This window comes from Humulus lupulus, chromosome 5, assembly GCF_963169125.1.
Source record: "Humulus lupulus chromosome 5, drHumLupu1.1, whole genome shotgun sequence".
Classification (NCBI taxonomy): domain Eukaryota; kingdom Viridiplantae; phylum Streptophyta; class Magnoliopsida; order Rosales; family Cannabaceae; genus Humulus; species Humulus lupulus.
In genome coordinates, this window is record NC_084797.1 from 3,163,988 (window position 1) to 3,186,022 (window position 22,035).

Below are 22,035 nucleotides of genomic sequence, written 5' to 3' on the forward strand. Positions count from 1 at the left end.
ATGTCGACTTAAGGCTCCGTTTCTACTCCAATATATTCATTTACCCATGAGATCTCTTGGGGAAAAATATCGAACGAGTTGAACACGAGGGTAAAACATTTCGGAGAAATGAGTGAAATCTCCAATTCACCAAAGGGGTACCCCTTTCAGAAATATTCGATTTCTCTAATATGGATTCGAGCAATATTTTGACAGTGAATCCTAAAGAATATGCGAGGATCATGGGCACAAAAGTTGTAGCCCTATTTCTTAGGGTTCTATGTATAATATTTCGAGCAAAGCCGACGTGTGTATAGGGTGATACTGTCAAAATATGGAGAGATGTACTAATATAAGGAAAAAACTTGCGAAAATTGCCATCGAAAAGGGGAATTTTTTTTGAAATGTCGACTTAAGGCTCCGTTTCTACTCCAATATATTCATTTACCCATGAGATCTGTTGGGGAAAAATATCGAACGAGTTGAACACGAGGGTAATACATTTCGGAGAAATTAGTGAAATCTCCAATTCACCAAAGTGGTACCCCTTTCAGAAATCTTCGATTTCTCTAATATGGATTCGAGCAATGTTTTGATAGTGAATACTAAAGAATATGCGAGGGTCATGGGCACAAAAGTTGTAGCCCTATGTCTTAGGGTTCTATGTATAAAATTTCGTGCAAATCCGAGGTTTGTATAGGGTGATACAGCAAAATACTGAGAGATGTACTAATATAAGGAAAAAACTTGCGAAAATAGACATCGAAAAGGGGAATTTTTTTTGAAATGTCGACTTAAGGCTCCGTTTCTACTCCAATATATTCATTTACCCATGAGATCTCTTGGGGGAAAATATCGAACGAGTTGAACACGAGGGTAAAACATTTCGGAGAAATGAGTGAAATCTCCAATTCACCAAAGGGGTACCCCTTTCAGAAATCTTCGATTTCTGTAATATTGATTCGAGCAATGTTTTGATAGCGAATACTAAAGAATATGCGAGGGTCATGGGCACAAAAGTTGTAGCCCTATGTCTTAGGGTTCTATGTATAAAATTTCGTGCAAATCCGAGGTATGTATAGGGTGATACAGTCAAAATACTGAGAGATGTACTAATATAAGGAAAAAACTTGCGAAAATAGACTTCGAAAAGGGGAATTTTTTTTGAAATGTCGACTTAAGGCTCCGTTTCTACTCCAATATATTCATTTACCCATGAGATCTCTTGGGGAAAAATATCGAACGAGTTGAACACGAGGGTAAAACATTTCGGAGAAATGAGTGAAATCTCCAATTCACCAAAGGGGTACCCCTTTCAGAAATCTTCGATTTCTCTAATATGGACTCGAGCAATGTTTTGACAGTGAATCCTAAAGAATATGCGAGGATCATGGGCACAAAAGTTGTAGCCCTATTTCTTAGGGTTCTATGTATAATATTTCGAGCAAAGCCGACGTGTGTATAGGGTGATACTGTCAAAATATGGAGAGATGTACTAATATAAGGAAAAAACTTGCGAAAATTGCCATCGAAAAGGGGAATTTTTTTTGAAATGTCGACTTAAGGCTCCGTTTCTACTCCAATATATTCATTTACCCATGAGATCTGTTTTGGAAAAATATCGAACGAGTTGAACACGAGGGTAATACATTTCGGAGAAATTAGTGAAATCTCCAATTCACCAAAGGGGTACCCCTTTCAGAAATCTTCGATTTCTGTAATATGGATTCGAGCAATGTTTTGATAGCGAATCCTAAAGAATATGCGAGGGTCATGGGCACAAAAGTTGTAGCCCTATGTCTTCGGGTTCTATGTATAAAATTTCGAGCAAAGCCGACGTGTGTATAGGGTGATACTGTCAAAATACGGAGAGATGAAGTAATATAAGGAAAAAACTTGCGAAAATTGCCATCGAAAAGGGGAATTTTTTTTGAAATGTCGACTTAAGGCTCCGTTTCTACTCCAATATATTCACTTACCCATGAGATCTGTTGGGGAAAAATATCGAACGAGTTGAACACGAGGGTAATACATTTCGGAGAAATTAGTGAAATCTCCAATTCACCAAAGTGGTACCCCTTTCAGAAATCTTCGATTTCTCTAATATGGATTCGAGCAATGTTTTGATAGTGAATACTAAAGAATATGCGAGGGTCATGGGCACAAAAGTTGTAGCCCTATGTCTTAGGGTTCTATGTATAAAATTTCGTGCAAATCCGAGGTTTGTATAGGGTGATACAGCAAAATACTGAGAGATGTACTAATATAAGGAAAAAACTTGCGAAAATAGACATCGAAAAGGGGAATTTTTTTTGAAATGTCGACTTAAGGCTCCGTTTCTACTCCAATATATTCATTTACCCATGAGATCTCTTGGGGGAAAATATCGAACGAGTTGAACACGAGGGTAAAACATTTCGGAGAAATGAGTGAAATCTCCAATTCACCAAAGGGGTACCCCTTTCAGAAATCTTCGATTTCTGTAATATTGATTCGAGCAATGTTTTGATAGCGAATACTAAAGAATATGCGAGGGTCATGGGCACAAAAGTTGTAGCCCTATGTCTTAGGGTTCTATGTATAAAATTTCGTGCAAATCCGAGGTTTGTATAGGGTGATACAGTCAAAATACTTTGAGATGTACTAATATAAGGAAAAAACTTGCGAAAATAGACTTCGAAAAGGGGAATTTTTTTTGAAATGTCGACTTAAGGCTCCGTTTCTACTCCAATATATTCATTTACCCATGAGATCTCTTGGGGAAAAATATCGAACGAGTTGAACACGAGGGTAAAACATTTCGGAGAAATGAGTGAAATCTCCAATTCACCAAAGGGGTACCCCTTTCAGAAATATTCGATTTCTCTAATATGGATTCGAGCAATATTTTGACAGTGAATCCTAAAGAATATGCGAGGATCATGGGCACAAAAGTTGTAGCCCTATTTCTTAGGGTTCTATGTATAATATTTCGAGCAAAGCCGACGTGTGTATAGGGTGATACTGTCAAAATATGGAGAGATGTACTAATATAAGGAAAAAACTTGCGAAAATTGCCATCGAAAAGGGGAATTTTTTTTGAAATGTCGACTTAAGGCTCCGTTTCTACTCCAATATATTCATTTACCCATGAGATCTGTTGGGGAAAAATATCGAACGAGTTGAACACGAGGGTAATACATTTCGGAGAAATTAGTGAAATCTCCAATTCACCAAAGTGGTACCCCTTTCAGAAATCTTCGATTTCTCTAATATGGATTCGAGCAATGTTTTGATAGTGAATACTAAAGAATATGCGAGGGTCATGGGCACAAAAGTTGTAGCCCTATGTCTTAGGGTTCTATGTATAAAATTTCGTGCAAATCCGAGGTTTGTATAGGGTGATACAGCAAAATACTGAGAGATGTACTAATATAAGGAAAAAACTTGCGAAAATAGACATCGAAAAGGGGAATTTTTTTTGAAATGTCGACTTAAGGCTCCGTTTCTACTCCAATATATTCATTTACCCATGAGATCTCTTGGGGGAAAATATCGAACGAGTTGAACACGAGGGTAAAACATTTCGGAGAAATGAGTGAAATCTCCAATTCACCAAAGGGGTACCCCTTTCAGAAATCTTCGATTTCTGTAATATTGATTCGAGCAATGTTTTGATAGCGAATACTAAAGAATATGCGAGGGTCATGGGCACAAAAGTTGTAGCCCTATGTCTTAGGGTTCTATGTATAAAATTTCGTGCAAATCCGAGGTATGTATAGGGTGATACAGTCAAAATACTGAGAGATGTACTAATATAAGGAAAAAACTTGCGAAAATAGACTTCGAAAAGGGGAATTTTTTTTGAAATGTCGACTTAAGGCTCCGTTTCTACTCCAATATATTCATTTACCCATGAGATCTCTTGGGGAAAAATATCGAACGAGTTGAACACGAGGGTAAAACATTTCGGAGAAATGAGTGAAATCTCCAATTCACCAAAGGGGTACCCCTTTCAGAAATCTTCGATTTCTCTAATATGGACTCGAGCAATGTTTTGACAGTGAATCCTAAAGAATATGCGAGGATCATGGGCACAAAAGTTGTAGCCCTATTTCTTAGGGTTCTATGTATAATATTTCGAGCAAAGCCGACGTGTGTATAGGGTGATACTGTCAAAATATGGAGAGATGTACTAATATAAGGAAAAAACTTGCGAAAATTGCCATCGAAAAGGGGAATTTTTTTTGAAATGTCGACTTAAGGCTCCGTTTCTACTCCAATATATTCATTTACCCATGAGATCTGTTTTGGAAAAATATCGAACGAGTTGAACACGAGGGTAATACATTTCGGAGAAATTAGTGAAATCTCCAATTCACCAAAGGGGTACCCCTTTCAGAAATCTTCGATTTCTGTAATATGGATTCGAGCAATGTTTTGATAGCGAATCCTAAAGAATATGCGAGGGTCATGGGCACAAAAGTTGTAGCCCTATGTCTTCGGGTTCTATGTATAAAATTTCGAGCAAAGCCGACGTGTGTATAGGGTGATACTGTCAAAATACGGAGAGATGAAGTAATATAAGGAAAAAACTTGCGAAAATTGCCATCGAAAAGGGGAATTTTTTTTGAAATGTCGACTTAAGGCTCCGTTTCTACTCCAATATATTCACTTACCCATGAGATCTGTTGGGGAAAAATATCGAACGAGTTGAACACGAGGGTAATACATTTCGGAGAAATTAGTGAAATCTCCAATTCACCAAAGTGGTACCCCTTTCAGAAATCTTCGATTTCTCTAATATGGATTCGAGCAATGTTTTGATAGTGAATACTAAAGAATATGCGAGGGTCATGGGCACAAAAGTTGTAGCCCTATGTCTTAGGGTTCTATGTATAAAATTTCGTGCAAATCCGAGGTTTGTATAGGGTGATACAGCAAAATACTGAGAGATGTACTAATATAAGGAAAAAACTTGCGAAAATAGACATCGAAAAGGGGAATTTTTTTTGAAATGTCGACTTAAGGCTCCGTTTCTACTCCAATATATTCATTTACCCATGAGATCTCTTGGGGGAAAATATCGAACGAGTTGAACACGAGGGTAAAACATTTCGGAGAAATGAGTGAAATCTCCAATTCACCAAAGGGGTACCCCTTTCAGAAATCTTCGATTTCTGTAATATTGATTCGAGCAATGTTTTGATAGCGAATACTAAAGAATATGCGAGGGTCATGGGCACAAAAGTTGTAGCCCTATGTCTTAGGGTTCTATGTATAAAATTTCGTGCAAATCCGAGGTTTGTATAGGGTGATACAGTCAAAATACTTTGAGATGTACTAATATAAGGAAAAAACTTGCGAAAATAGACTTCGAAAAGGGGAATTTTTTTTGAAATGTCGACTTAAGGCTCCGTTTCTACTCCAATATATTCATTTACCCATGAGATCTCTTGGGGAAAAATATCGAACGAGTTGAACACGAGGGTAAAACATTTCGGAGAAATGAGTGAAATCTCCAATTCACCAAAGGGGTACCCCTTTCAGAAATATTCGATTTCTCTAATATGGATTCGAGCAATATTTTGACAGTGAATCCTAAAGAATATGCGAGGATCATGGGCACAAAAGTTGTAGCCCTATTTCTTAGGGTTCTATGTATAATATTTCGAGCAAAGCCGACGTGTGTATAGGGTGATACTGTCAAAATATGGAGAGATGTACTAATATAAGGAAAAAACTTGCGAAAATTGCCATCGAAAAGGGGAATTTTTTTTGAAATGTCGACTTAAGGCTCCGTTTCTACTCCAATATATTCATTTACCCATGAGATCTGTTGGGGAAAAATATCGAACGAGTTGAACACGAGGGTAATACATTTCGGAGAAATTAGTGAAATCTCCAATTCACCAAAGTGGTACCCCTTTCAGAAATCTTCGATTTCTCTAATATGGATTCGAGCAATGTTTTGATAGTGAATACTAAAGAATATGCGAGGGTCATGGGCACAAAAGTTGTAGCCCTATGTCTTAGGGTTCTATGTATAAAATTTCGTGCAAATCCGAGGTTTGTATAGGGTGATACAGCAAAATACTGAGAGATGTACTAATATAAGGAAAAAACTTGCGAAAATAGACATCGAAAAGGGGAATTTTTTTTGAAATGTCGACTTAAGGCTCCGTTTCTACTCCAATATATTCATTTACCCATGAGATCTCTTGGGGGAAAATATCGAACGAGTTGAACACGAGGGTAAAACATTTCGGAGAAATGAGTGAAATCTCCAATTCACCAAAGGGGTACCCCTTTCAGAAATCTTCGATTTCTCTAATATGGATTCGAGCAATGTTTTGACAGTGAATCCTAAAGAATATGCGAGGATCATGGGCACAAAAGTTGTAGCCCTATGTCTTAGGGTTCTATGTATAATATTTCGAGCAAAGCCGACGTGTGTATAGGGTGATACTATCAAAATACGGAGAGATGTACTAATATAAGGAAAAAACTTGCGAAAATTGCCATCGAAAAGGGTAATTTTTTTTGAAATGTCGACTTAAGGCTCCGTTTCTACTCCAATATATTCATTTACCCATGAGATCTGTTGGGGAAAAATATCGAACGAGTTGAACACGAGGGTAATACATTTCGGAGAAATGAGTGAAATCTCCAATTCACCAAAGGGGTACCCCTTTCAGAAATCTTCGATTTCTGTAATATGGATTCGAGCAATGTTTTGATAGCGAATACTAAAGAATATGCGAGGGTCATGGGCACAAAAGTTGTAGCCCTATGTCTTAGGGTTCTATGTATAAAATTTCGTGCAAATCCGAGGTATGTATAGGGTGATACAGTCAAAATACTGAGAGATGTACTAATATAAGGAAAAAACTTGCGAAAATAGACTTCGAAAAGGGGAATTTTTTTTGAAATGTCGACTTAAGGCTCCGTTTCTACTCCAATATATTCATTTACCCATGAGATCTCTTGGGGAAAAATATCGAACGAGTTGAACACGAGGGTAAAACATTTCGGAGAAATGAGTGAAATCTCCAATTCACCAAAGGGGTACCCCTTTCAGAAATATTCGATTTCTCTAATATGGATTCGAGCAATATTTTGACAGTGAATCCTAAAGAATATGCGAGGATCATGGGCACAAAAGTTGTAGCCCTATTTCTTAGGGTTCTATGTATAATATTTCGAGCAAAGCCGACGTGTGTATAGGGTGATACTGTCAAAATATGGAGAGATGTACTAATATAAGGAAAAAACTTGCGAAAATTGCCATCGAAAAGGGGAATTTTTTTTGAAATGTCGACTTAAGGCTCCGTTTCTACTCCAATATATTCATTTACCCATGAGATCTGTTGGGGAAAAATATCGAACGAGTTGAACACGAGGGTAATACATTTCGGAGAAATTAGTGAAATCTCCAATTCACCAAAGTGGTACCCCTTTCAGAAATCTTCGATTTCTCTAATATGGATTCGAGCAATGTTTTGATAGTGAATACTAAAGAATATGCGAGGGTCATGGGCACAAAAGTTGTAGCCCTATGTCTTAGGGTTCTATGTATAAAATTTCGTGCAAATCCGAGGTTTGTATAGGGTGATACAGCAAAATACTGAGAGATGTACTAATATAAGGAAAAAACTTGCGAAAATAGACATCGAAAAGGGGAATTTTTTTTGAAATGTCGACTTAAGGCTCCGTTTCTACTCCAATATATTCATTTACCCATGAGATCTCTTGGGGGAAAATATCGAACGAGTTGAACACGAGGGTAAAACATTTCGGAGAAATGAGTGAAATCTCCAATTCACCAAAGGGGTACCCCTTTCAGAAATCTTCGATTTCTGTAATATTGATTCGAGCAATGTTTTGATAGCGAATACTAAAGAATATGCGAGGGTCATGGGCACAAAAGTTGTAGCCCTATGTCTTAGGGTTCTATGTATAAAATTTCGTGCAAATCCGAGGTATGTATAGGGTGATACAGTCAAAATACTGAGAGATGTACTAATATAAGGAAAAAACTTGCGAAAATAGACTTCGAAAAGGGGAATTTTTTTTGAAATGTCGACTTAAGGCTCCGTTTCTACTCCAATATATTCATTTACCCATGAGATCTCTTGGGGAAAAATATCGAACGAGTTGAACACGAGGGTAAAACATTTCGGAGAAATGAGTGAAATCTCCAATTCACCAAAGGGGTACCCCTTTCAGAAATCTTCGATTTCTCTAATATGGACTCGAGCAATGTTTTGACAGTGAATCCTAAAGAATATGCGAGGATCATGGGCACAAAAGTTGTAGCCCTATTTCTTAGGGTTCTATGTATAATATTTCGAGCAAAGCCGACGTGTGTATAGGGTGATACAGTCAAAATACTGAGAGATGTACTAATATAAGGAAAAAACTTGCGAAAATAGACTTCGAAAAGGGGAATTTTTTTTGAAATGTCGACTTAAGGCTCCGTTTCTACTCCAATATATTCATTTACCCATGAGATCTCTTGGGGAAAAATATCGAATGAGTTGAACACGAGGGTAAAACATTTCGGAGAAATGAGTGAAATCTCCAATTCACCAAAGGGGTACCCCTTTCAGAAATATTCGATTTCTCTAATATGGATTCGAGCAATATTTTGACAGTGAATCCTAAAGAATATGCGAGGATCATGGGCACAAAAGTTGTAGCCCTATTTCTTAGGGTTCTATGTATAATATTTCGAGCAAAGCCGACGTGTGTATAGGGTGATACTGTCAAAATATGGAGAGATGTACTAATATAAGGAAAAAACTTGCGAAAATTGCCATCGAAAAGGGGAATTTTTTTTGAAATGTCGACTTAAGGCTCCGTTTCTACTCCAATATATTCATTTACCCATGAGATCTGTTGGGGAAAAATATCGAACGAGTTGAACACGAGGGTAATACATTTCGGAGAAATTAGTGAAATCTCCAATTCACCAAAGTGGTACCCCTTTCAGAAATCTTCGATTTCTCTAATATGGATTCGAGCAATGTTTTGATAGTGAATACTAAAGAATATGCGAGGGTCATGGGCACAAAAGTTGTAGCCCTATGTCTTAGGGTTCTATGTATAAAATTTCGTGCAAATCCGAGGTTTGTATAGGGTGATACAGCAAAATACTGAGAGATGTACTAATATAAGGAAAAAACTTGCGAAAATAGACATCGAAAAGGGTAATTTTTTTTGAAATGTCGACTTAAGGCTCCGTTTCTACTCCAATATATTCATTTACCCATGAGATCTGTTGGGGAAAAATATCGAACGAGTTGAACACGAGGGTAATACATTTCGGAGAAATGAGTGAAATCTCCAATTCACCAAAGGGGTACCCCTTTCAGAAATCTTCGATTTCTGTAATATGGATTCGAGCAATGTTTTGATAGCGAATACTAAAGAATATGCGAGGGTCATGGGCACAAAAGTTGTAGCCCTATGTCTTAGGGTTCTATGTATAAAATTTCGTGCAAATCCGAGGTATGTATAGGGTGATACAGTCAAAATACTGAGAGATGTACTAATATAAGGAAAAAACTTGCGAAAATAGACTTCGAAAAGGGGAATTTTTTTTGAAATGTCGACTTAAGGCTCCGTTTCTACTCCAATATATTCATTTACCCATGAGATCTCTTGGGGAAAAATATCGAACGAGTTGAACACGAGGGTAAAACATTTCGGAGAAATGAGTGAAATCTCCAATTCACCAAAGGGGTACCCCTTTCAGAAATATTCGATTTCTCTAATATGGATTCGAGCAATATTTTGACAGTGAATCCTAAAGAATATGCGAGGATCATGGGCACAAAAGTTGTAGCCCTATTTCTTAGGGTTCTATGTATAATATTTCGAGCAAAGCCGACGTGTGTATAGGGTGATACTGTCAAAATATGGAGAGATGTACTAATATAAGGAAAAAACTTGCGAAAATTGCCATCGAAAAGGGGAATTTTTTTTGAAATGTCGACTTAAGGCTCCGTTTCTACTCCAATATATTCATTTACCCATGAGATCTGTTGGGGAAAAATATCGAACGAGTTGAACACGAGGGTAATACATTTCGGAGAAATTAGTGAAATCTCCAATTCACCAAAGTGGTACCCCTTTCAGAAATCTTCGATTTCTCTAATATGGATTCGAGCAATGTTTTGATAGTGAATACTAAAGAATATGCGAGGGTCATGGGCACAAAAGTTGTAGCCCTATGTCTTAGGGTTCTATGTATAAAATTTCGTGCAAATCCGAGGTTTGTATAGGGTGATACAGCAAAATACTGAGAGATGTACTAATATAAGGAAAAAACTTGCGAAAATAGACATCGAAAAGGGGAATTTTTTTTGAAATGTCGACTTAAGGCTCCGTTTCTACTCCAATATATTCATTTACCCATGAGATCTCTTGGGGGAAAATATCGAACGAGTTGAACACGAGGGTAAAACATTTCGGAGAAATGAGTGAAATCTCCAATTCACCAAAGGGGTACCCCTTTCAGAAATCTTCGATTTCTGTAATATTGATTCGAGCAATGTTTTGATAGCGAATACTAAAGAATATGCGAGGGTCATGGGCACAAAAGTTGTAGCCCTATGTCTTAGGGTTCTATGTATAAAATTTCGTGCAAATCCGAGGTATGTATAGGGTGATACAGTCAAAATACTGAGAGATGTACTAATATAAGGAAAAAACTTGCGAAAATAGACTTCGAAAAGGGGAATTTTTTTTGAAATGTCGACTTAAGGCTCCGTTTCTACTCCAATATATTCATTTACCCATGAGATCTCTTGGGGAAAAATATCGAACGAGTTGAACACGAGGGTAAAACATTTCGGAGAAATGAGTGAAATCTCCAATTCACCAAAGGGGTACCCCTTTCAGAAATCTTCGATTTCTCTAATATGGACTCGAGCAATGTTTTGACAGTGAATCCTAAAGAATATGCGAGGATCATGGGCACAAAAGTTGTAGCCCTATTTCTTAGGGTTCTATGTATAATATTTCGAGCAAAGCCGACGTGTGTATAGGGTGATACTGTCAAAATATGGAGAGATGTACTAATATAAGGAAAAAACTTGCGAAAATTGCCATCGAAAAGGGGAATTTTTTTTGAAATGTCGACTTAAGGCTCCGTTTCTACTCCAATATATTCATTTACCCATGAGATCTGTTTTGGAAAAATATCGAACGAGTTGAACACGAGGGTAATACATTTCGGAGAAATTAGTGAAATCTCCAATTCACCAAAGGGGTACCCCTTTCAGAAATCTTCGATTTCTGTAATATGGATTCGAGCAATGTTTTGATAGCGAATCCTAAAGAATATGCGAGGGTCATGGGCACAAAAGTTGTAGCCCTATGTCTTCGGGTTCTATGTATAAAATTTCGAGCAAAGCCGACGTGTGTATAGGGTGATACTGTCAAAATACGGAGAGATGAAGTAATATAAGGAAAAAACTTGCGAAAATTGCCATCGAAAAGGGGAATTTTTTTTGAAATGTCGACTTAAGGCTCCGTTTCTACTCCAATATATTCACTTACCCATGAGATCTGTTGGGGAAAAATATCGAACGAGTTGAACACGAGGGTAATACATTTCGGAGAAATTAGTGAAATCTCCAATTCACCAAAGTGGTACCCCTTTCAGAAATCTTCGATTTCTCTAATATGGATTCGAGCAATGTTTTGATAGTGAATACTAAAGAATATGCGAGGGTCATGGGCACAAAAGTTGTAGCCCTATGTCTTAGGGTTCTATGTATAAAATTTCGTGCAAATCCGAGGTTTGTATAGGGTGATACAGCAAAATACTGAGAGATGTACTAATATAAGGAAAAAACTTGCGAAAATAGACATCGAAAAGGGGAATTTTTTTTGAAATGTCGACTTAAGGCTCCGTTTCTACTCCAATATATTCATTTACCCATGAGATCTCTTGGGGGAAAATATCGAACGAGTTGAACACGAGGGTAAAACATTTCGGAGAAATGAGTGAAATCTCCAATTCACCAAAGGGGTACCCCTTTCAGAAATCTTCGATTTCTGTAATATTGATTCGAGCAATGTTTTGATAGCGAATACTAAAGAATATGCGAGGGTCATGGGCACAAAAGTTGTAGCCCTATGTCTTAGGGTTCTATGTATAAAATTTCGTGCAAATCCGAGGTTTGTATAGGGTGATACAGTCAAAATACTTTGAGATGTACTAATATAAGGAAAAAACTTGCGAAAATAGACTTCGAAAAGGGGAATTTTTTTTGAAATGTCGACTTAAGGCTCCGTTTCTACTCCAATATATTCATTTACCCATGAGATCTCTTGGGGAAAAATATCGAACGAGTTGAACACGAGGGTAAAACATTTCGGAGAAATGAGTGAAATCTCCAATTCACCAAAGGGGTACCCCTTTCAGAAATATTCGATTTCTCTAATATGGATTCGAGCAATATTTTGACAGTGAATCCTAAAGAATATGCGAGGATCATGGGCACAAAAGTTGTAGCCCTATTTCTTAGGGTTCTATGTATAATATTTCGAGCAAAGCCGACGTGTGTATAGGGTGATACTGTCAAAATATGGAGAGATGTACTAATATAAGGAAAAAACTTGCGAAAATTGCCATCGAAAAGGGGAATTTTTTTTGAAATGTCGACTTAAGGCTCCGTTTCTACTCCAATATATTCATTTACCCATGAGATCTGTTGGGGAAAAATATCGAACGAGTTGAACACGAGGGTAATACATTTCGGAGAAATTAGTGAAATCTCCAATTCACCAAAGTGGTACCCCTTTCAGAAATCTTCGATTTCTCTAATATGGATTCGAGCAATGTTTTGATAGTGAATACTAAAGAATATGCGAGGGTCATGGGCACAAAAGTTGTAGCCCTATGTCTTAGGGTTCTATGTATAAAATTTCGTGCAAATCCGAGGTTTGTATAGGGTGATACAGCAAAATACTGAGAGATGTACTAATATAAGGAAAAAACTTGCGAAAATAGACATCGAAAAGGGGAATTTTTTTTGAAATGTCGACTTAAGGCTCCGTTTCTACTCCAATATATTCATTTACCCATGAGATCTCTTGGGGGAAAATATCGAACGAGTTGAACACGAGGGTAAAACATTTCGGAGAAATGAGTGAAATCTCCAATTCACCAAAGGGGTACCCCTTTCAGAAATCTTCGATTTCTCTAATATGGATTCGAGCAATGTTTTGACAGTGAATCCTAAAGAATATGCGAGGATCATGGGCACAAAAGTTGTAGCCCTATGTCTTAGGGTTCTATGTATAATATTTCGAGCAAAGCCGACGTGTGTATAGGGTGATACTATCAAAATACGGAGAGATGTACTAATATAAGGAAAAAACTTGCGAAAATTGCCATCGAAAAGGGTAATTTTTTTTGAAATGTCGACTTAAGGCTCCGTTTCTACTCCAATATATTCATTTACCCATGAGATCTGTTGGGGAAAAATATCGAACGAGTTGAACACGAGGGTAATACATTTCGGAGAAATGAGTGAAATCTCCAATTCACCAAAGGGGTACCCCTTTCAGAAATCTTCGATTTCTGTAATATGGATTCGAGCAATGTTTTGATAGCGAATACTAAAGAATATGCGAGGGTCATGGGCACAAAAGTTGTAGCCCTATGTCTTAGGGTTCTATGTATAAAATTTCGTGCAAATCCGAGGTATGTATAGGGTGATACAGTCAAAATACTGAGAGATGTACTAATATAAGGAAAAAACTTGCGAAAATAGACTTCGAAAAGGGGAATTTTTTTTGAAATGTCGACTTAAGGCTCCGTTTCTACTCCAATATATTCATTTACCCATGAGATCTCTTGGGGAAAAATATCGAACGAGTTGAACACGAGGGTAAAACATTTCGGAGAAATGAGTGAAATCTCCAATTCACCAAAGGGGTACCCCTTTCAGAAATATTCGATTTCTCTAATATGGATTCGAGCAATATTTTGACAGTGAATCCTAAAGAATATGCGAGGATCATGGGCACAAAAGTTGTAGCCCTATTTCTTAGGGTTCTATGTATAATATTTCGAGCAAAGCCGACGTGTGTATAGGGTGATACTGTCAAAATATGGAGAGATGTACTAATATAAGGAAAAAACTTGCGAAAATTGCCATCGAAAAGGGGAATTTTTTTTGAAATGTCGACTTAAGGCTCCGTTTCTACTCCAATATATTCACTTACCCATGAGATCTGTTGGGGAAAAATATCGAACGAGTTGAACACGAGGGTAATACATTTCGGAGAAATTAGTGAAATCTCCAATTCACCAAAGTGGTACCCCTTTCAGAAATCTTCGATTTCTCTAATATGGATTCGAGCAATGTTTTGATAGTGAATACTAAAGAATATGCGAGGGTCATGGGCACAAAAGTTGTAGCCCTATGTCTTAGGGTTCTATGTATAAAATTTCGTGCAAATCCGAGGTTTGTATAGGGTGATACAGCAAAATACTGAGAGATGTACTAATATAAGGAAAAAACTTGCGAAAATAGACATCGAAAAGGGGAATTTTTTTTGAAATGTCGACTTAAGGCTCCGTTTCTACTCCAATATATTCATTTACCCATGAGATCTCTTGGGGGAAAATATCGAACGAGTTGAACACGAGGGTAAAACATTTCGGAGAAATGAGTGAAATCTCCAATTCACCAAAGGGGTACCCCTTTCAGAAATCTTCGATTTCTGTAATATTGATTCGAGCAATGTTTTGATAGCGAATACTAAAGAATATGCGAGGGTCATGGGCACAAAAGTTGTAGCCCTATGTCTTAGGGTTCTATGTATAAAATTTCGTGCAAATCCGAGGTTTGTATAGGGTGATACAGTCAAAATACTTTGAGATGTACTAATATAAGGAAAAAACTTGCGAAAATAGACTTCGAAAAGGGGAATTTTTTTTGAAATGTCGACTTAAGGCTCCGTTTCTACTCCAATATATTCATTTACCCATGAGATCTCTTGGGGAAAAATATCGAACGAGTTGAACACGAGGGTAAAACATTTCGGAGAAATGAGTGAAATCTCCAATTCACCAAAGGGGTACCCCTTTCAGAAATCTTCGATTTCTCTAATATGGATTCGAGCAATGTTTTGACAGTGAATCCTAAAGAATATGCGAGGATCATGGGCACAAAAGTTGTAGCCCTATGTCTTAGGGTTCTATGTATAATATTTCGAGCAAAGCCGACGTGTGTATAGGGTGATACTATCAAAATACGGAGAGATGTACTAATATAAGGAAAAAACTTGCGAAAATAGACTTCGAAAAGGGGAATTTTTTTTGAAATGTCGACTTAAGGCTCCGTTTCTACTCCAATATATTCATTTACCCATGAGATCTCTTGGGGGAAAATATCGAACGAGTTGAACACGAGGGTAATACATTTCGGAGAAATTAGTGAAATCTCCAATTCACCAAAGTGGTACCCCTTTCAGAAATCTTCGATTTCTCTAATATGGATTCGAGCAATGTTTTGATAGTGAATACTAAAGAATATGCGAGGGTCATGGGCACAAAAGTTGTAGCCCTATGTCTTAGGGTTCTATGTATAAAATTTCGTGCAAATCCGAGGTTTGTATAGGGTGATACAGCAAAATACTGAGAGATGTACTAATATAAGGAAAAAACTTGCGAAAATAGACATCGAAAAGGGGAATTTTTTTTGAAATGTCGACTTAAGGCTCCGTTTCTAATCCAATATATTCATTTACCCATGAGATCTCTTGGGGGAAAATATCGAACGAGTTGAACACGAGGGTAAAACATTTCGGAGAAATGAGTGAAATCTCCAATTCACCAAAGGGGTACCCCTTTCAGAAATCTTCGATTTCTGTAATATTGATTCGAGCAATGTTTTGATAGCGAATACTAAAGAATATGCGAGGGTCATGGGCACAAAAGTTGTAGCCCTATGTCTTAGGGTTCTATGTATAAAATTTCGTGCATATCCGAGGTTTGTATAGGGTGATACAGTCAAAATACTTTGAGATGTACTAATATAAGGAAAAAACTTGCGAAAATAGACTTCGAAAAGGGGAATTTTTTTTGAAATGTCTACTTAAGGCTCCGTTTCTACTCCAATATATTCATTTACCCATGAGATCTCTTGGGGAAAAATATCGAACGAGTTGAACACGAGGGTAAAACATTTCGGAGAAATGAGTGAAATCTCCAATTCACCAAAGGGGTACCCCTTTCAGAAATCTTCGATTTCTCTAATATGGATTCGAGCAATGTTTTGACAGTGAATCCTAAAGAATATGCGAGGATCATGGGCACAAAAGTTGTAGCCCTATGTCTTAGGGTTCTATGTATAATATTTCGAGCAAAGCCGACGTGTGTATAGGGTGATACTATCAAAATACGGAGAGATGTACTAATATAAGGAAAAAACTTGCGAAAATTGCCATCGAAAAGGGTAATTTTTTTTGAAATGTCGACTTAAGGCTCCGTTTCTACTCCAATATATTCATTTACCCATGAGATCTGTTGGGGAAAAATATCGAACGAGTTGAACACGAGGGTAATACATTTCGGAGAAATGAGTGAAATCTCCAATTCACCAAAGGGGTACCCCTTTCAGAAATCTTCGATTTCTGTAATATGGATACGAGCAATGTTTTGATAGCGAATACTAAAGAATATGCGAGGGTCATGGGCACAAAAGTTGTAGCCCTATGTCTTAGGGTTCTATGTATAAAATTTCGTGCAAATCCGAGGTATGTATAGGGTGATACAGTCAAAATACTGAGAGATGTACTAATATAAGGAAAAAACTTGCGAAAATAGACTTCGAAAAGGGGAATTTTTTTTGAAATGTCGACTTAAGGCTCCGTTTCTACTCCAATATATTCATTTACCCATGAGATCTCTTGGGGAAAAATATCGAACGAGTTGAACACGAGGGTAAAACATTTCGGAGAAATGAGTAAAATCTCCAATTCACCAAAGGGGTACCCCTTTCAGAAATCTTCGATTTCTCTAATATGGACTCGAGCAATGTTTTGACAGTGAATCCTAAAGAATATGCGAGGATCATGGGCACAAAAGTTGTAGCCCTATTTCTTAGGGTTCTATGTATAATATTTCGAGCAAAGCCGACGTGTGTATAGGGTGATACTGTCAAAATATGGAGAGATGTACTAATATAAGGAAAAAACTTGCGAAAATTGCCATCGAAAAGGGGAATTTTTTTTGAAATGTCGACTTAAGGCTCCGTTTCTACTCCAATATATTCATTTACCCATGAGATCTGTTTTGGAAAAATATCGAACGAGTTGAACACGAGGGTAATACATTTCGGAGAAATTAGTGAAATCTCCAATTCACCAAAGGGGTACCCCTTTCAGAAATCTTCGATTTCTGTAATATGGATTCGAGCAATGTTTTGATAGCGAATCCTAAAGAATATGCGAGGGTCATGGGCACAAAAGTTGTAGCCCTATGTCTTCGGGTTCTATGTATAAAATTTCGAGCAAAGCCGACGTGTGTATAGGGTGATACTGTCAAAATACGGAGAGATGAAGTAATATAAGGAAAAAACTTGCGAAAATTGCCATCGAAAAGGGGAATTTTTTTTGAAATGTCGACTTAAGGCTCCGTTTCTACTCCAATATATTCACTTACCCATGAGATCTGTTGGGGAAAAATATCGAACGAGTTGAACACGAGGGTAATACATTTCGGAGAAATTAGTGAAATCTCCAATTCACCAAAGTGGTACCCCTTTCAGAAATCTTCGATTTCTCTAATATGGATTCGAGCAATGTTTTGATAGTGAATACTAAAGAATATGCGAGGGTCATGGGCACAAAAGTTGTAGCCCTATGTCTTAGGGTTCTATGTATAAAATTTCGTGCAAATCCGAGGTTTGTATAGGGTGATACAGCAAAATACTGAGAGATGTACTAATATAAGGAAAAAACTTGCGAAAATAGACATCGAAAAGGGGAATTTTTTTTGAAATGTCGACTTAAGGCTCCGTTTCTACTCCAATATATTCATTTACCCATGAGATCTCTTGGGGGAAAATATCGAACGAGTTGAACACGAGGGTAAAACATTTCGGAGAAATGAGTGAAATCTCCAATTCACCAAAGGGGTACCCCTTTCAGAAATCTTCGATTTCTGTAATATTGATTCGAGCAATGTTTTGATAGCGAATACTAAAGAATATGCGAGGGTCATGGGCACAAAAGTTGTAGCCCTATGTCTTAGGGTTCTATGTATAAAATTTCGTGCAAATCCGAGGTTTGTATAGGGTGATACAGTCAAAATACTTTGAGATGTACTAATATAAGGAAAAAACTTGCGAAAATAGACTTCGAAAAGGGGAATTTTTTTTGAAATGTCGACTTAAGGCTCCGTTTCTACTCCAATATATTCATTTACCCATGAGATCTCTTGGGGAAAAATATCGAACGAGTTGAACACGAGGGTAAAACATTTCGGAGAAATGAGTGAAATCTCCAATTCACCAAAGGGGTACCCCTTTCAGAAATCTTCGATTTCTCTAATATGGATTCGAGCAATGTTTTGACAGTGAATCCTAAAGAATATGCGAGGATCATGGGCACAAAAGTTGTAGCCCTATGTCTTAGGGTTCTATGTATAATATTTCGAGCAAAGCCGACGTGTGTATAGGGTGATACTATCAAAATACGGAGAGATGTACTAATATAAGGAAAAAACTTGCGAAAATAGACTTCGAAAAGGGGAATTTTTTTTGAAATGTCGACTTAAGGCTCCGTTTCTACTCCAATATATTCATTTACCCATGAGATCTCTTGGGGGAAAATATCGAACGAGTTGAACACGAGGGTAATACATTTCGGAGAAATTAGTGAAATCTCCAATTCACCAAAGTGGTACCCCTTTCAGAAATCTTCGATTTCTCTAATATGGATTCGAGCAATGTTTTGATAGTGAATACTAAAGAATATGCGAGGGTCATGGGCACAAAAGTTGTAGCCCTATGTCTTAGGGTTCTATGTATAAAATTTCGTGCAAATCCGAGGTTTGTATAGGGTGATACAGCAAAATACTGAGAGATGTACTAATATAAGGAAAAAACTTGCGAAAATAGACATCGAAAAGGGGAATTTTTTTTGAAATGTCGACTTAAGGCTCCGTTTCTACTCCAATATATTCATTTACCCATGAGATCTCTTGGGGGAAAATATCGAACGAGTTGAACACGAGGGTAAAACATTTCGGAGAAATGAGTGAAATCTCCAATTCACCAAAGGGGTACCCCTTTCAGAAATCTTCGATTTCTGTAATATTGATTCGAGCAATGTTTTGATAGCGAATACTAAAGAATATGCGAGGGTCATGGGCACAAAAGTTGTAGCCCTATGTCTTAGGGTTCTATGTATAAAATTTCGTGCATATCTGAGGTTTGTATAGGGTGATACAGTCAAAATACTTTGAGATGTACTAATATAAGGAAAAAACTTGCGAAAATAGACTTCGAAAAGGGGAATTTTTTTTGAAATGTCTACTTAAGGCTCCGTTTCTACTCCAATATATTCATTTACCCATGAGATCTCTTGGGGAAAAATATCGAACGAGTTGAACACGAGGGTAAAACATTTCGGAGAAATGAGTGAAATCTCCAATTCACCAAAGGGGTACCCCTTTCAGAAATCTTCGATTTCTCTAATATGGATTCGAGCAATGTTTTGACAGTGAATCCTAAAGAATATGCGAGGATCATGGGCACAAAAGTTGTAGCCCTATGTCTTAGGGTTCTATGTATAATATTTCGAGCAAAGCCGACGTGTGTATAGGGTGATACTATCAAAATACGGAGAGATGTACTAATATAAGGAAAAAACTTGCGAAAATTGCCATCGAAAAGGGTAATTTTTTTTGAAATGTCGACTTAAGGCTCCGTTTCTACTCCAATATATTCATTTACCCATGAGATCTGTTGGGGAAAAATATCGAACGAGTTGAACACGAGGGTAATACATTTCGGAGAAATGAGTGAAATCTCCAATTCACCAAAGGGGTACCCCTTTCAGAAATCTTCGATTTCTGTAATATGGATACGAGCAATGTTTTGATAGCGAATACTAAAGAATATGCGAGGGTCATGGGCACAAAAGTTGTAGCCCTATGTCTTAGGGTTCTATGTATAAAATTTCGTGCAAATCCGAGGTATGTATAGGGTGATACAGTCAAAATACTGAGAGATGTACTAATATAAGGAAAAAACTTGCGAAAATAGACTTCGAAAAGGGGAATTTTTTTTGAAATGTCGACTTAAGGCTCCGTTTCTACTCCAATATATTCATTTACCCATGAGATCTCTTGGGGAAAAATATCGAACGAGTTGAACACGAGGGTAAAACATTTCGGAGAAATGAGTGAAATCTCCAATTCACCAAAGGGGTACCCCTTTCAGAAATATTCGATTTCTCTAATATGGATTCGAGCAATATTTTGACAGTGAATCCTAAAGAATATGCGAGGATCATGGGCACAAAAGTTGTAGCCCTATTTCTTAGGGTTCTATGTATAATATTTCGAGCAAAGCCGACGTGTGTATAGGGTGATACTGTCAAAATATGGAGAGATGTACTAATATAAGGAAAAAACTTGCGAAAATTGCCATCGAAAAGGGGAATTTTTTTTGAAATGTCGACTTAAGGCTCCGTTTCTACTCCAATATATTCATTTACCCATGAGATCTGTTGGGGAAAAATATCGAACGAGTTGAACACGAGGGTAATACATTTCGGAGAAATTAGTGAAATCTCCAATTCACCAAAGTGGTACCCCTTTCAGAAATCTTCGATTTCTCTAATATGGATTCGAGCAATGTTTTGATAGTGAATACTAAAGAATATGCGAGGGTCATGGGCACAAAAGTTGTAGCCCTATGTCTTAGGGTTCTATGTATAAAATTTCGTGCAAATCCGAGGTTTGTATAGGGTGATACAGCAAAATACTGAGAGAAGTACTAATATAAGGAAAAAACTTGCGAAAATAGACATCGAAAAGGGGAATTTTTTTTGAAATGTCGACTTAAGGCTCCGTTTCTACTCCAATATATTCATTTATCCATGAGATCTCTTGGGGGAAAATATCGAACGAGTTGAACACGAGGGTAAAACATTTCGGAGAAATGAGTGAAATCTCCAATTCACCAAAGGGGTACCCCTTTCAGAAATCTTCGATTTCTGTAATATTGATTCGAGCAATGTTTTGATAGCGAATACTAAAGAATATGCGAGGGTCATGGGCACAAAAGTTGTAGCCCTATGTCTTAGGGTTCTATGTATAAAATTTCGTGCAAATCCGAGGTATGTATAGGGTGATACAGTCAAAATACTGAGAGATGTACTAATATAAGGAAAAAACTTGCGAAAATAGACTTCGAAAAGGGGAATTTTTTTTGAAATGTCGACTTAAGGCTCCGTTTCTACTCCAATATATTCATTTACCCATGAGATCTCTTGGGGAAAAATATCGAACGAGTTGAACACGAGGGTAAAACATTTCGGAGAAATGAGTGAAATCTCCAATTCACCAAAGGGGTACCCCTTTCAGAAATCTTCGATTTCTCTAATATGGATTCGAGCAATGTTTTGACAGTGAATCCTAAAGAATATGCGAGGATCATGGGCACAAAAGTTGTAGCCCTATTTCTTAGGGTTCTATGTATAATATTTCGAGCAAAGCCGACGTGTGTATAGGGTGATACTGTCAAAATATGGAGAGATGTACTAATATAAGGAAAAAACTTGCGAAAATTGCCATCGAAAAGGGGAATTTTTTTTGAAATGTCGACTTAAGGCTCCGTTTCTACTCCAATATATTCATTTACCCATGAGATCTGTTTTGGAAAAATATCGAACGAGTTGAACACGAGGGTAATACATTTCGGAGAAATTAGTGAAATCTCCAATTCACCAAAGGGGTACCCCTTTCAGAAATCTTCGATTTCGGTAATATGGATTCGAGCAATGTTTTGATAGCGAATCCTAAAGAATATGCGAGGG